Source organism: Arvicanthis niloticus, chromosome 3 (genome assembly GCF_011762505.2).
Source record: "Arvicanthis niloticus isolate mArvNil1 chromosome 3, mArvNil1.pat.X, whole genome shotgun sequence".
In the NCBI taxonomy this organism is placed as follows: domain Eukaryota; kingdom Metazoa; phylum Chordata; class Mammalia; order Rodentia; family Muridae; genus Arvicanthis; species Arvicanthis niloticus.
Genome location: NC_047660.1, coordinates 41,499,504 through 41,512,786, shown reverse-complemented (window position 1 = coordinate 41,512,786; position 13,283 = coordinate 41,499,504). Strand labels below are relative to the sequence as shown.

The 13,283-nt window shown below is 42.2% G+C and overlaps 1 protein-coding gene and 1 pseudogene across 2 annotated transcripts in view; one reads left to right on the top strand and one right to left on the bottom strand.

Moving 5' to 3' along the window:
* The window catches only part of Dgkh (diacylglycerol kinase eta), a 159,621-nt gene that overhangs the window by 125,468 nt on the left and 20,870 nt on the right, over positions 1-13,283 (bottom strand). The gene's annotated exons all lie outside the window — the stretch shown is intronic.
* On the top strand, positions 5,856-6,651 carry LOC117705108 (cyclin-dependent kinase 4 pseudogene; annotated as a pseudogene).

Sequence of the window (13,283 nt, the reverse complement as noted above, 5' to 3'; positions counted from 1 at the left end):
AAATAATAAAAGAACCAAAATTTTAACATTAGAGCTCTATAGTTCCAGAGCCAAATATAACGAGTGATTGGGCTGAACTTAAAGAGTTGTAAGATTTCTGAAAAAAAAAATGGGAAGTAAAAAATTTTTACTGCTTTCTTAGTAAAAAAAAAAAAAAATTCTACTGCTTTCTTACAAAACACTATTACAAACTAACAGTAATGTTTCTTTCCTTTCCAGCCCTGTGTTACAGGCTGACTCTCTTCAACAGGCCACCAAATAAAGGGCAGGCACACAAGGTGTCCTGACAGTAACAACACAGCAAAACATCCACACAAGAAATTTTAAGGTAAGTCTTTCATTGTTTAGCCTAACCAAAGATTGAGCTGTCTTTTTATGTTCTTTTATATTGTACATGTTTTACATGCATGCATGCCTGTGTACCACATGCATGCAGTGCCCTTAGAGGCCAGAAGAGGGCACCAGATCCCCTGAAACTGGAGTTAAAGAAGGTTGTTAGCCATGTGGGTGCTGGGAAATGAACCCAGATCCTCTGGAAGAGGAACAGGTACTCTTATCTACTAAGCCATCTCTCTAGCCTTGGTTGAATCATCCAATACTGGAGGCTGTTATATAGGCAGCAAACAAGAATAGTACTTTAACTGGGGGGCGGGGGGGTGCAGGAGGACACAGACAGACAGACATCATGTGTGCTTGTGTGTGTGTGTGCGTGTGTGCGTGCATAAGTACATATGAGAGTATCTGCATTTTACTTTAGGGCAAGAGTCTCTCACCTATCTTGGAGTTCCTCATTTCAGCTCTGCCAACTGACCAGCAAACCTCCAGAATCTGCCTGTCTCCTTCCCCTGACACTGGGGCTACAGGAACACTCTATTTCTCATTTTGGCTTTTTGTCCCACCTGCGGCTGCTTGAGAATCCTAGCTCAGCACTGCCTATACGCTACCCACTGAGGCATCTCCCTGGTCCCAGCCAAGAAACATTTTGTAATTTATTTCAAGTCCCTGTTTTGATGCCTTGAGACTTAAAAAAAAAATACAGACTAACTTTTGAGAACTTTATTTACAAAGGGCTTTTGGCATGATACGAATACCTATCTGGAATTCCCTGTCTGAGACCCTCAGAAGATTGCCAGTGACGGCGCACAGTGGAGCTGCATTGCAAGTGGCCTTGTTGGGCAGAAAAAGCTATTATTGCATGAGATTTAAAATTGTATAAAATTGCTCAAGAGATTTAGTTCCTTCGAAAAATAGGAAGTTTTGGTTGGTAGCACAGAAATCAAGGGTGGAATGAGGTAACGGTGGCGGTGTGGAGGTGACGAGTGTGTGAAATGAAGACTCCAAAAATAGGAAAGGGTAGGAGGAAGCAGCTGAAACAGGTAGCAGCCGGTGCTTGCCATGGTAACCATGATCAACAGATGAACGTCCATTGCAGTGCGAGGCTTAAAAGAGTCCCCATCTGTGCTCTACTCAAATTTCAATTTGTGGGTACAGCTAGCTATCAGTAGACATTAATTAATAACACTGAAGTAGACTAAACATGCTGCTTGCAGCAACACTGACTAGCACACATATCTGTTAGGAGCTAGAGCTCCCCTTACCAAAGGGAAGATCTGCAAATTAAGAGAATGATGGTATTTTATTTATAGGTTAACCATGGTACACAAATAACACTGGTGAAGCCAAACCTGGGACTTATAGCACTTTTACACACACATCTCATGTTCATTGATGTCCTTGGGCCCAGGAGACATGCTTTGGTGATGAAGTAAATATTTTAGTTACTGAGTTCTTTCCCTTTAGATCAGTGAGGAGCTATGAAGCGGCGTGGTCACCTGAAGTCTGCCAGCTCAAAATTCATATTCTAAGGGATCTGCCAAGTCAGAGGGATTAGGGAACTGTCAAACACTACTAGCCAATTTATACTCAAGCATAACAAATGTCACCAACTTGACCTAAACCAGGAAAAAGTACAAAAGAGACAGTAAGATGGAAGCTCACTCTAACTCTCCTCCTTTGGTCGGCATAACAACGGTGAAGGAGGAATCTAATGCTCTTCCTTTCAAAGGCTTTTGCGGGCATTAAACAGTTCATCTTCTATTATTACACAACTGCTATCCATAAGAGGTGAAAGTGAGACCAAGGGTGTAGGCCAATGGTAGAACACTCGATGGGCATGCACATGGCCCCGTGAACAACCTGCAACACCTTTGACAAGAGACAGAAAGTCTATCTGTCATAACCCCTCCGCCCCCATATAGCTCTGGTCCCCATGCATCGTGACTCCCAGCTCAATGGCATAGGCTCAGGCTATGCCCATTTCAAGAGTGGTGTATACCTGAAAATATTTCATTCGACTTACAAAAATAAAACTATGCACTGATTAAAAACTGATCTACTGCTTTTACAGACCCAGCAGCTAGTGAACAGCTAAAGCGCAGACAGGAAACCAGACATGGAAGTGCACATGTCAATTCCAGCAGATAGGGAGGGCCACTCCAAGTCTGAAGTGAGCCCTGACCCATTTAATGAGACTTTGTTTCAAAAGATCAAACAAATAGACAGAATAGCTAAATAGTGAAACGCCAATATGATTTATTAATCTCTGTAATTCAAGCAACTAAATAAAATGTAAACTCAAGGTGTTGGTGGTGAGTGTACAATTGACTGGAGGGGGGAGCAGATGAGGTGGGTTCCATACGCCACCTCTGAGGATCACATGTTCTGAGGACCACACGGATGTGCTTCATACATTACAGCAGAAAGACAGCAGCCGTTTTGAACTTCTAAAATATTAAATCATCTCAAGAGATACCTTAATATTTTTAGTGTGGCACAGGTAAGTAAAAATTTTGCAAGTGTTTTTTATTTATTTATTTGTTTGTTTGTTTGTTTGTTTATTTTAGTCTAAGGGGAAACGGATGGAAGCTAGGTGCTTTTCATAATGGATTTTGAGGGAAATAACTGAACTCTCATAACTTCAGAGTAGAAATGAATAAGTAGATGCTGGGGGAAGACGAACTGTAAAAACGATTAAGTTTGTCCTGTGTCTCACGTCTGTGCAGGTGTCCATGTGAGCACATGTGCTCAACAACAGAGAATAGGCTTAGTTTCATCCCTCAAGCCACCCACCTTGTTTTTCTCTGCCCAGGGAAGATGCTTTATTAGAGGATTTTTTTTTCTTTGCTTAAAAAAATCCCCTGGCTAAGCCATAACTGTTCTATAAGATGGTGGTTATAAAGAAAACTCCATACACATCATCCTGTCTAGGCCTTCATACTGAGATTTCACAATCTGGCAAATTCAGAAACCATCTAAAGCAGAACTAACAGGAGGCCGCGGGCTTACGACAGTCGGCATGTTTATATTTCTTTATAAAGGGCAGAATTTCCTCTCCCGCTTATACGATTAGGGTTTGTTTTACAGGCTGAGTTTAGTTTAAACACTGAACTTACTGTGGTACAGCCTCTGTTTTCTTTCAGCATAAACGTAACGACTGACCAGTTCACGTGCCGCTGTGTTCTAGCCACGCTTCTAAATACCTGTGTTGTTTAAATCCTCACAAATGAGGAAATTCGGTTATTATCCTAATTTTAGAGATAAGTTTTGTTTGCAAAGTTTCTTGGGAGAGAGAGAAGAAAGAAAAAGAAAAGAAAGGAAAAAAAGAAAAAAAGAAAAAAAGAGAAAAATCAACTCAAAAAAGAAAAGAAAAAACTCAACTCAAAAAAACAAAAAGAAAGAAAGAAAGAAAGAAAGAAAGAAAGAAAGAAAGAAAGAAAGAACTCAACTCAAAGGGAAGCCTCAGGACGCTTGTCTTGCAATATAGCCATTATGCAATTGGAACTCCCAGAAGCAAGTGCAACCTCAATTTTTAAAGGCCACCTTGAGAGCTACTATATCCACACAGCAAGCAGAGAATGCCAGAGGGATCACACTGGCAGAGAGAGATCAAATGTACAGGAAAACAAAAGGAAGCTGCAACCCTGCCTCCAAGATTACCTCTGGTCTCAGAGTCGTTCCATTTGCATTAAACTGACATCTCAGTGAAAAATGTATTGCTGATTGCTAGGTCGATTGTAGCAACAATAAATAATTAAAACCGATGATCAAGAACTAATGAAAAATGTTGGTGCTAGCACACACGATTATATATATAGATAGATAGATATAGATATAGATATATAGATATAGATATAGATATATATACTTGTCATCTCAAGCCTTTCTGGACTTTCTGGGCTAACAGCCATATTCTACTCTGTGACATAAACAGGTTACGTCAAAGCCAAATGTGTATTTAATGCTAAGAAAAAATGGGTCATCTTAATGAGCAATTCTGTGTTCCATCTCCAAAATTCTTTTTTAAGTACAGAAAACTAGAACATTCAAACATAATGAAGTATATCCAGACTTACTATTCTGCCAAAAAGACTTTTTTTTTTTTGATGTGCTATTCTGATTGACAGGTTTTGAACTAATGGGTGTCAACACGAGTACTTTTTTGCAACATTTTGCCTTCCAAGTAGTTTTACAGGCAATTGATTCACATTATTTGACACAGTTATGTTCTATAAGATGGCTACATCACTGAAGGAACAATACTGAGCACATAAGGAGTATTTTCTCTTAGAACAGCAACAGTCCGTGCAAAGGCCTGGTCAACTTCACTTTTTACATCCAATCTAAAACCTTTGCATGTATGAGCTTCTGCTTGAAGATGCCTTTGAGGGGTAGGGAGGAAATATATATACATACACATATATATATGTATGTATATATATACATACATATATATATGTATATATGTGTGTGTGTATACATATATATATATATTACACACATATGATTCATAAGCATTGAACTTACTGCTGAAAGTGCTATAACTCAAACCTAAAAACTATTCATCTTATACACATTTTCTGCATAAGGCGCCCCACAGCCTTCTTGCTTTAGGAGCCACATAGTTCGCACTACGCTGAGGGCCATTTGAAGCATCAAGAGCACGGCTGAAATGGTGAGAATTGGATCTGCCTGTGAGAAGATGCACAGGATGTCTGTTTACAAAATGAGAGATCAAAGGGCGCTGAACACCCCTTGGAGCACCTCAGGAACATGTACACGTAAGGTAACTCGGGTTTCTCGTTGCTTTAAGCATGTCCACAGGTGACAGGAGAACACGGGAGTTGATCCTGAAGTTACAAAGACACCTTACTGAGAAGGTGAACTGGCGAGTTGGGAAGACATGAATGAACAATCGACTGTGTAAAACGTCAAGTCGTCCCCATAAAGTTTTAATTATATGGAAAAACTCCACTAAATCCTGTGCTGAATTCAGTTAACATGGACAGCTGTGCTAAAGCCCACCTGATGGGGCTAAGGAGACAGCTTAGTGGGTAAGACGCTTGGTTTTCAAGTATGAGGGTCAGGCTTCAGATCTATGTAAAAAGCCAGGCACAGAGGCTCAGCAGTTAAGAGCGCTGCCCTTCTAGAGGACTTGGGTTCCATTCTCAGTGACCTCACAATCATCTGTAACTCCAATCCCAGGGAATCCAAGCCCTCTTCCGGCCTCCAAAGGCACTGCATGCACATGGTACACAGAAACACATGCAGGCAAGATATCTGTACAAATAAATTAACAACAACAACAAAATCCAGGTAGAATAGTGCCAAGAGGAGGAGGCTAGTGACACAGGTGGGTCCCTAGAGCTGGCTCGCCAGCCAGTCTACCAACCAGTGAGCTCCAGTTTCAGTGAGAGAGTTCAATAATAATGACAACAACAGAGAAGCTGGAGCTACCTTCCCATCGGTTCAGTTCATGAAGTGGTCTTACTGAGGAGGCTGAAGGCTTTGAGTACCCCAAGGTTGTCTGGCTGATGGATGTCTGTGCTTCTTCCAGAACTACCTGAGATCAAAGTGATCCTAACGTTCGAGCATACAGGCCAGGACAAACGGTCATATTTGAACAAGGCATATCCAGCAGGCTGGCGACTAGAGATGGGAAGAATCTAATGCACTAATTTCAAAGAGGTCCAGATTTCCTTCACAAAAATTGCATAGTACACAGAGAACCAAAGCCAGAGAACATCCTAGTGCTGAGTAGTGGGACAGTCAAGCTGGCTGACTTTGGCTTAGCCAGAATCTACAGCTAACAGATGGCCCTCACACCTGCAGTTGCTACGCTCCGGGACCATGCTCCTGGACTTCTAGAGTCTACATATGCAACGCCTGGAGACATGTGGAGTGTTGGCTGTAGCTCTGCAGAGCTGTTTCAAGAAAACCCTCTCTCCTGTGGACATTCTGAAGCTGATCGGTTGGTTAGACAAAATCTGTGATCAAATTGCCCTGCCTACAGAGGATCAGTGGCCTGGAAACACATCTCTCCCCAGAGCCTTTTCCCCACAGGTACTGGGCCAGCACAGTCCATGGTGACAGAGATGGAGGAGCCTGGAGCACAGTTCATCTGGAAACGCTGACCTTTGAAGCATATAAGCAAACCTCCACCTCTGAGCCCTGCAGCCCTGGGTTCACACAGGAGGCCCGTGATGCAGAGAGCAGAGGGTCCAATGCTGTCCCCAGCTCCATCCACCTCTGTGGACAGAGCCCTACCAAGATCAAGAGGTCTGCCTTCCTCCAAAGCTGAGGAGACCCCTCCGACTTTCTACATTTTTAAATGACACGCCTCCCCCTCCTTCTGAGGCTTATCTCTATACCACAGGCTATGTCCTCTCTTCTTTACATTTGGGTCCTTTCTTTTGTACTGGAAAACAAAATGACACAAAACCATCTAAAACCTTAAGGTAAATTCAGTTTACAAGTCAGATTACAGTGTCTAGAAACAACTGGTGAACTTTAACACAATCTTTTAGAAGCTACTGAGTTCTATTATCAAGACTTAATCCTTTACTTATAATTTAAAAATGGGCTATACAGACTAACTTCAGCTCTAGATATTTCAATGCCATCTTTTCTAGAAGAACTAGGCTTCTTTACTCTTGTTTTTACAGAAGCTGTAAAGTACTAAATTAGGGCCGTCAGAGTAGCTCAGAGGATTAGGGTACTTGCCACCAAGCTTGTCAACCCAAATCCCTGGGATCCATCTATCCTGGATCCTGCAAGTTGTCCTTGGTTCTCCCACGAATTCGGTAGCGTACGGATGTGCACAATAAATAAACAAAATCAATATTTTTTATTTTTTAGCATTGAATTACTATTATTCAATTGTTCTTTTATGTAGAAATAAAACTTAATACAGTGTTTGGTGAGCAATTAATATCATTTCTTACTACTCCAACAAAAATATTTAACCTCCCTCTAGGAACATGAAGCACTGTGTAATCTAATTACTAGATGTTTTACTAATACAGCCAATTTGTGTTCTTGAGTAGATTGAAAAATACAAATTTTCTTTTTGCATTTTTTCCAATATAATGAATTGTATCCAAATTCAAAACCCAAAGTTTTTATTACAAAAACAAGCATGTTGCCAAAAAAAAAAAAAAAATAATAGGAATGAGCAAAGAGAAGTAAAGAAATAAATGATAACTACTTCGGGACTGGGTGCTTATAATCCGAGCACACAGACCTGAACTGTATCCCCAGAACCCACATAACAAGCCAGAGGTCAGGAGCAGGTGGATCTCTGTGAGTCTGAGACCATCTTGGCCTATATAGTGAGTCCAGGCCAGTCAGGGCTGCATAATGAGACCCTGTCCCATGACTATAGTAATAACATGAAGTAGGAGGAGCAGGAGGAGGAGGGGGAGGAGGGAGGAGGGAGAAGGAGGAGGGGAAGAGGAGGAACAAGAGGAGGAAGGGAGTAAGAGGAGGGGGAGGAGAGGGAGGAGGGGGAGGAGGAGGAACAGGAGGAGGAAGGGAGTAAGAGGAGGGGGAGGAGAGGGAGGAGGGGGAGGAGGGGGAGGAGGAGGAACAGGAGGAGGAAGGAGAGTAAGAGGAGGGGGAGGAGAGGGAGCAGGCGGAGGAGGAGGAGGAGCAGGAGGAACAGGAGGAGGAAGGGGAAAGAGGGAAAGGGGGAGGAGGGAAAGGGGGAGGAGGGAAAGGGGGAGGAGGGAAAGGGGGAGGAGGGAAAGGGGGAGGAGAGAAAGGGGGAGGAGGGAAAGGGGGAGGAGAGAAAGGGGGAGGAGGAGAAAGAGGCAGCAGCAGTCCCAGCAGAAGCAGCATGGTAGCCTGCACTATCAATCCCAGCACTGAGAGGCTGAAACAGGAGACTGACTCCCTGGAGCTAGCCAGCTATCCAGGACACTCAGCAAGCCTCAGGTCCCAGAAAGAGACTGAGGAAAACGAGGTGGATGGCTTTTGAGGACTGACAGCTTAAGTTACCTCTGACCTCCACACACTGGGATACCCAGACACACAAAGCATACACACTCTTCCCAGACCTTTCCCAATGCCGTACCCTGACACGTGTAGAAGAAGAAGAGTGTGGGATCTCTTCTTTTGAAGTTACAAATTTTATCTTCTACATCGACATGAGATAAAATCTGTTTGTTATTTCAATCCTCTACCTACTGAATGCCTTCAATCTGAGAGACAGTTGATTCAATAATAGATTTTTTTAATAACATGTATGTATATAATTCATCTAACCAATTCTGTTACTAGACATTTTTATCATAAACAAAAAAAATGAGAACTACCTTTCAGGTTAATGGTTGGAAGAGATGGGAATTTATTGACTGTATGAACAGATTCATGATAAATTTCAGTATGTCAGGATATAGAAAACTTTTGATTTCTGTTTTCTTTTTTGTGTTGTCTTTAAACTCCCTGCTTGAAGCACACAAATATTTATCTCTTTAAAATTAGGCTAGGACTTTATAATGATTCCATACATTACAAGTCTGATTATTAACAAGTCTGATTATTAATCTAACCAAAAAAAAATATGTAGTGTGAGACATGCAATGTGCTTTAAATTTTAACTAAATAGTGACCCAGTTGCCACTGGGTTGAAATACTTTACTTAAAATACACATTTGTAAGCACATTCCTTCTCTTTTTTTTTTTCCAGTTACACAGTTATTTTTTTTCATACCTAAGCCTAATTATTTTTACAACCTGTCTTGTTTTTGTTTGTTTGTTTGTTTGTTTCAGACAAGGCCTCACTATGTAGCCTTGGCTAGCCTGGAATTCACTCTGTAGATCAGGCAGGCCTCACGATCACAGAGATCCACCTGCCTCTGCCTCGAGTCCTGGGGTAAAAGGTGTAAGCATCCCCCAGCCCTACAATCTTATGCTGTTTTATGATATCCGGTGAGCTAAGAAACTCTTCACCACTGTGCAGTATGCAGTTAGATTTTGTGTTATGACATTTGAAGTCATTTTTAGTAAGTTAGGTTTAAAAGAAAAAAAAACATTTGTTTGAAAAGGGCACTCACATGCCACCGTGCACATGTGGAGGTCCTAGGACAAAGTTACAACGCTGGTTCTCTCCTTACACCGTCTGGTACAAGTGCCTTTACCATCACCATATCCACAGCATCTGAATAGCTCAAGTCAGGCAGAATTCTAACAGACATAATTATATAAGACTTCCAAGTCAACTTGACAATACGCACAGTATTCGTTCAAAATCATTTTGTTCTTCAGTAAACTTTTGGCTTAATTTCTGTGCATTTCTTGGGTTTATTTTCTACCTTTACATCACTATCGAGTTTATAGACAGCCACTCCTATACTCTTATTTTTATAATTTATAAGATACATTATGAAAAAAAGAAGAAAAAAAGAAAAAATAAGATACATTATCAGTTATAGGGGAAATACACATAACAAAATTACCATCTTAACCATCAGTAACTAAGCAGTTCAGGGGCATGAAGTATCATTGGTGTGACCATCCAGCACATAACTCTTGAGTCTGGAAGTAAAACCCATTAAACAATTACCTGCTAGCATCCCCTCCCCAACCCTGACAACCACCATTTTTTCCGTGCCAATGATTCTGACCGCACTTGCTCTTCCACCATGACTGGGTTATCTCACTTGGTCTAATGTTCTTATCCACTTCAATATCCACCAATACACACTTGAGTTGTTTTTTTTTGTGGGGGTGGTGCTGGGTAGTTTTATGTAAAAGTGACACAAGGTAGAGTCATCTGAGAAGAGGAACTGAGAAAATGCCTCCATAAGATTAGGATGCAGGCAAACCTGTAGGACATTTTCCTAATAAGTGATTGATGGGGGAGGTCCCAGCCCACCGTGGATAGGTACAGTCCTGGACTGATGGTCCTGAGTTCTATAAGAGAGCAGGCTGAGCAAGCTATGGGGAGTAAGCCAGCAAGCAGCACCCCTCCATGGCCTCTGCATCAACTCCTGCCTCTAGGATCCTGTTCTGCCTGGATTCCTGCCTTGACCCCCTCAGGGATGATGTGGAACTGTAAGCTGAAATAAACTCTTTCCTCCCCAAGTTGTTTTTGGTCATGGTGTTTCAACACAGGAGTAACCCTAAATAAATCAGGGGTCATACAAATAATACTTTTGTAGGCATAAAGTTTTACTGCTTCAAAACTTTTTTGCTTAGCATATCATGTGTTTATAGTATACTAAGTTCCCCTGGCTTTGTCAGCCTATGGATGGATAATCATGAATCATAATAAAGACCAGAGTCCACAGGCTATTATATTACTCTTACTCACATAAAACCCTGTATCTCCAAGTATTCTCATCTGAGTATCTTCCAGGAAACATCTGCCTCAGCCTCCTACTGTTCAAGGAAGCCACACATCTGTGTTAGCTTACTTGGTCCAGCCTCTGGATTACCTCATGCACACAGGAGTCTTAGAGAATACTGCCAGCAGTGTCATTTTCCCCTTCTATTCAATCCACTCCTCTTCCCATCCCACAGAAGGGAAGAGCAGAGCCAACAGGCAAGGGTCACTTCTGCTTTAAGAGAACAGCCATAACTGCTCGGATGGCTGAGACAGAAATGGATGGTGATGAAGAAGATGTGTTTATTACTACAGACAGGCTGGATCTTCTTCAACATTCTTTTCTTCTTACTGTGGAATCTTAACATCTATGATTTAAAAAAAAAAATCTCTGTCTACTCCTCAGATGAGACCCAACCTATAAAACAGGTTTACAGTCAGAATCTCTGGTTTCTGTCTCATTAGAGACAGACAAGACTTCTCTGCCCATGGCTGTGAGATCTCATTATGGCACTTGCAATCTTTTTAAGAAAGTGGGTGCCCTACTGGGAAAAGTACCATTCACCTGGTGATTCCTAACATTTGGCTGCTGGCATCTACTGGGTGCTAGGCATGAGCAGAGGGTTTTTTCTCATCTACTCACAACATACTAGGGTTTACCTGAGGAGAAACTGGGGCCTCCAGGCGCTATCCAGCTTGCCTAATAAAATTTGGAACCAGAGCTGAGTGTGATGGTATATGTTTATAATCCTACCCCTTGGGAGACAAGAGGAAATGAATTTGAGACCTGCATTGGCTGTACAGTGAGTTCAAGGAAACGGAACACACACACACACACACACACACACACACACACACGCGCGCCATTGGAAACCCACTTTACTTAATGCATTTCAGGGTTTTGAATGTAGTTTTTTGATTCCAAACTAGATTGATTGATTGATTGATTGATTGATTGATTTCTCATTTATTTTCTAAGAAAACTATTCTTTGTATTTTACAGAAGAAGGTATACCAAACTTCATATAGATAATCTGGAGATTTCCCCCTTTGATCAATGCATCTCTAAGCCACATCTAAAATAATTGAAGCTTATAGTTTCTTTTAACAGACTTTCATTTTTCTTCTTCCTTTCCTAATTTAAGCATTGTTTCAATCTTGGGCTTAATTCCATCTCTAAACCGTCTCTTCTCAGTCAAAAGATAACTTCCAGAATTCACTCTGTGACCTCTGATCTGTGGGATCTCCCTCCAGTCTCCCTGGCCCCTCTTCCCCGCCCTTCCCTACACAACCCACAAGTCTATTACACACAGCTCTCTATTTCCCTCACTGCTGCATCTGAGCAGGGTCCCATGGCAGGCTGACAATACCCACTTGACCTTCCTGGATAAGGCCCCTCAGACGGGTATGCACAAGGCAATCCTCAGCCCCGTGGCTTCCGTTTTCTAAGTCAGGGATTTCCTCTCCTGATCAGCTCTTCTGGCCTTCCCCTTTCTCCAAATCTCCACTATCTCTTCCACCTTGATTCTCAGCTGATAACTTAGCTTCCCGTTTTACTGTGAAAAACAGAACAACCAAAGAACTTCCTTCCAGAAGCATCCCTCCTCCCTCTGCTTCGTGCTGAGGCCAAGCCGATGGGCCACTAGGAAAGGCAACAAGGAAAGGCCACCCAACCTGTTTGCAAGACTCTGCCTTTGCTCTCTGCTGCAGCTATTCCCCTACCAACTGGACGGTCCTCCTTGGCTCACACAGCTTTACTTCTTTTAAAAAAAAATGTTTCCAGTCTGAAGAGGTCAGGGGTCAGGGCACTACTGCTCTGGCAGAGGAACCATGTTCAGTTCACAGCACCCAAGTCAGGTGGCTCACAACCACGTGTCACTCCACTTCCAGGGGTACGAGGCCTCAGCAGGCTCCTGCACATGCCTGTGTGAACACACACACACACACACACACACACACACACATGCACACACAGAGATACACACACTTGAAAAAAAAATTAAAAAATGGTTTCACTTAAAGCCTTCCACGTGATCTCCAAATCCCTCTTCAATTATGGCTTCATTCCTCTACTGCCATTTAGAAAACTGTAAATTCTGACTTTATTTTCAAGCTCAAACTTGCTAGCTAGGAACATCAACTGTACTCCTTCCTTGTGAACATAATAACCTGCATCTAAGGCCTAATTATAGGCTCCCGTGGTGCTAAGCTGGCAAGGCCAGTGTCTCAGCAACCTGTCTGCTCACCCCACCACTGACTCTAAGTTCTTCCTGCCACTCGGCAGCCCTCCCACACACAGTGCTCCAGGACCCCTGGCCCCACAGCCTGCTGGGTAGTTACTTTCCTTTGCATCCTCTAGTCTTTCCCCTTGTTCTGTTTCTCCTTTAAATAACTTCATAGGCTAAAGGAAGGAAGGAAAAGAAGAAGGAGGGAAGGAGGGAGGGAAAATTAGGTGGGGGTTCATGAGATCAACACTATTCTCACAATAATGCATTCATTGTTCAATTCATTCATTCATTCAAACCATCTAAACATGCTTTCAAACACTGTCGTACAGGGGTCTCATCATTTTCCTACGTTCTTTACATTCTTTAAAGCCACCAAGAACTGCCAGACTTCC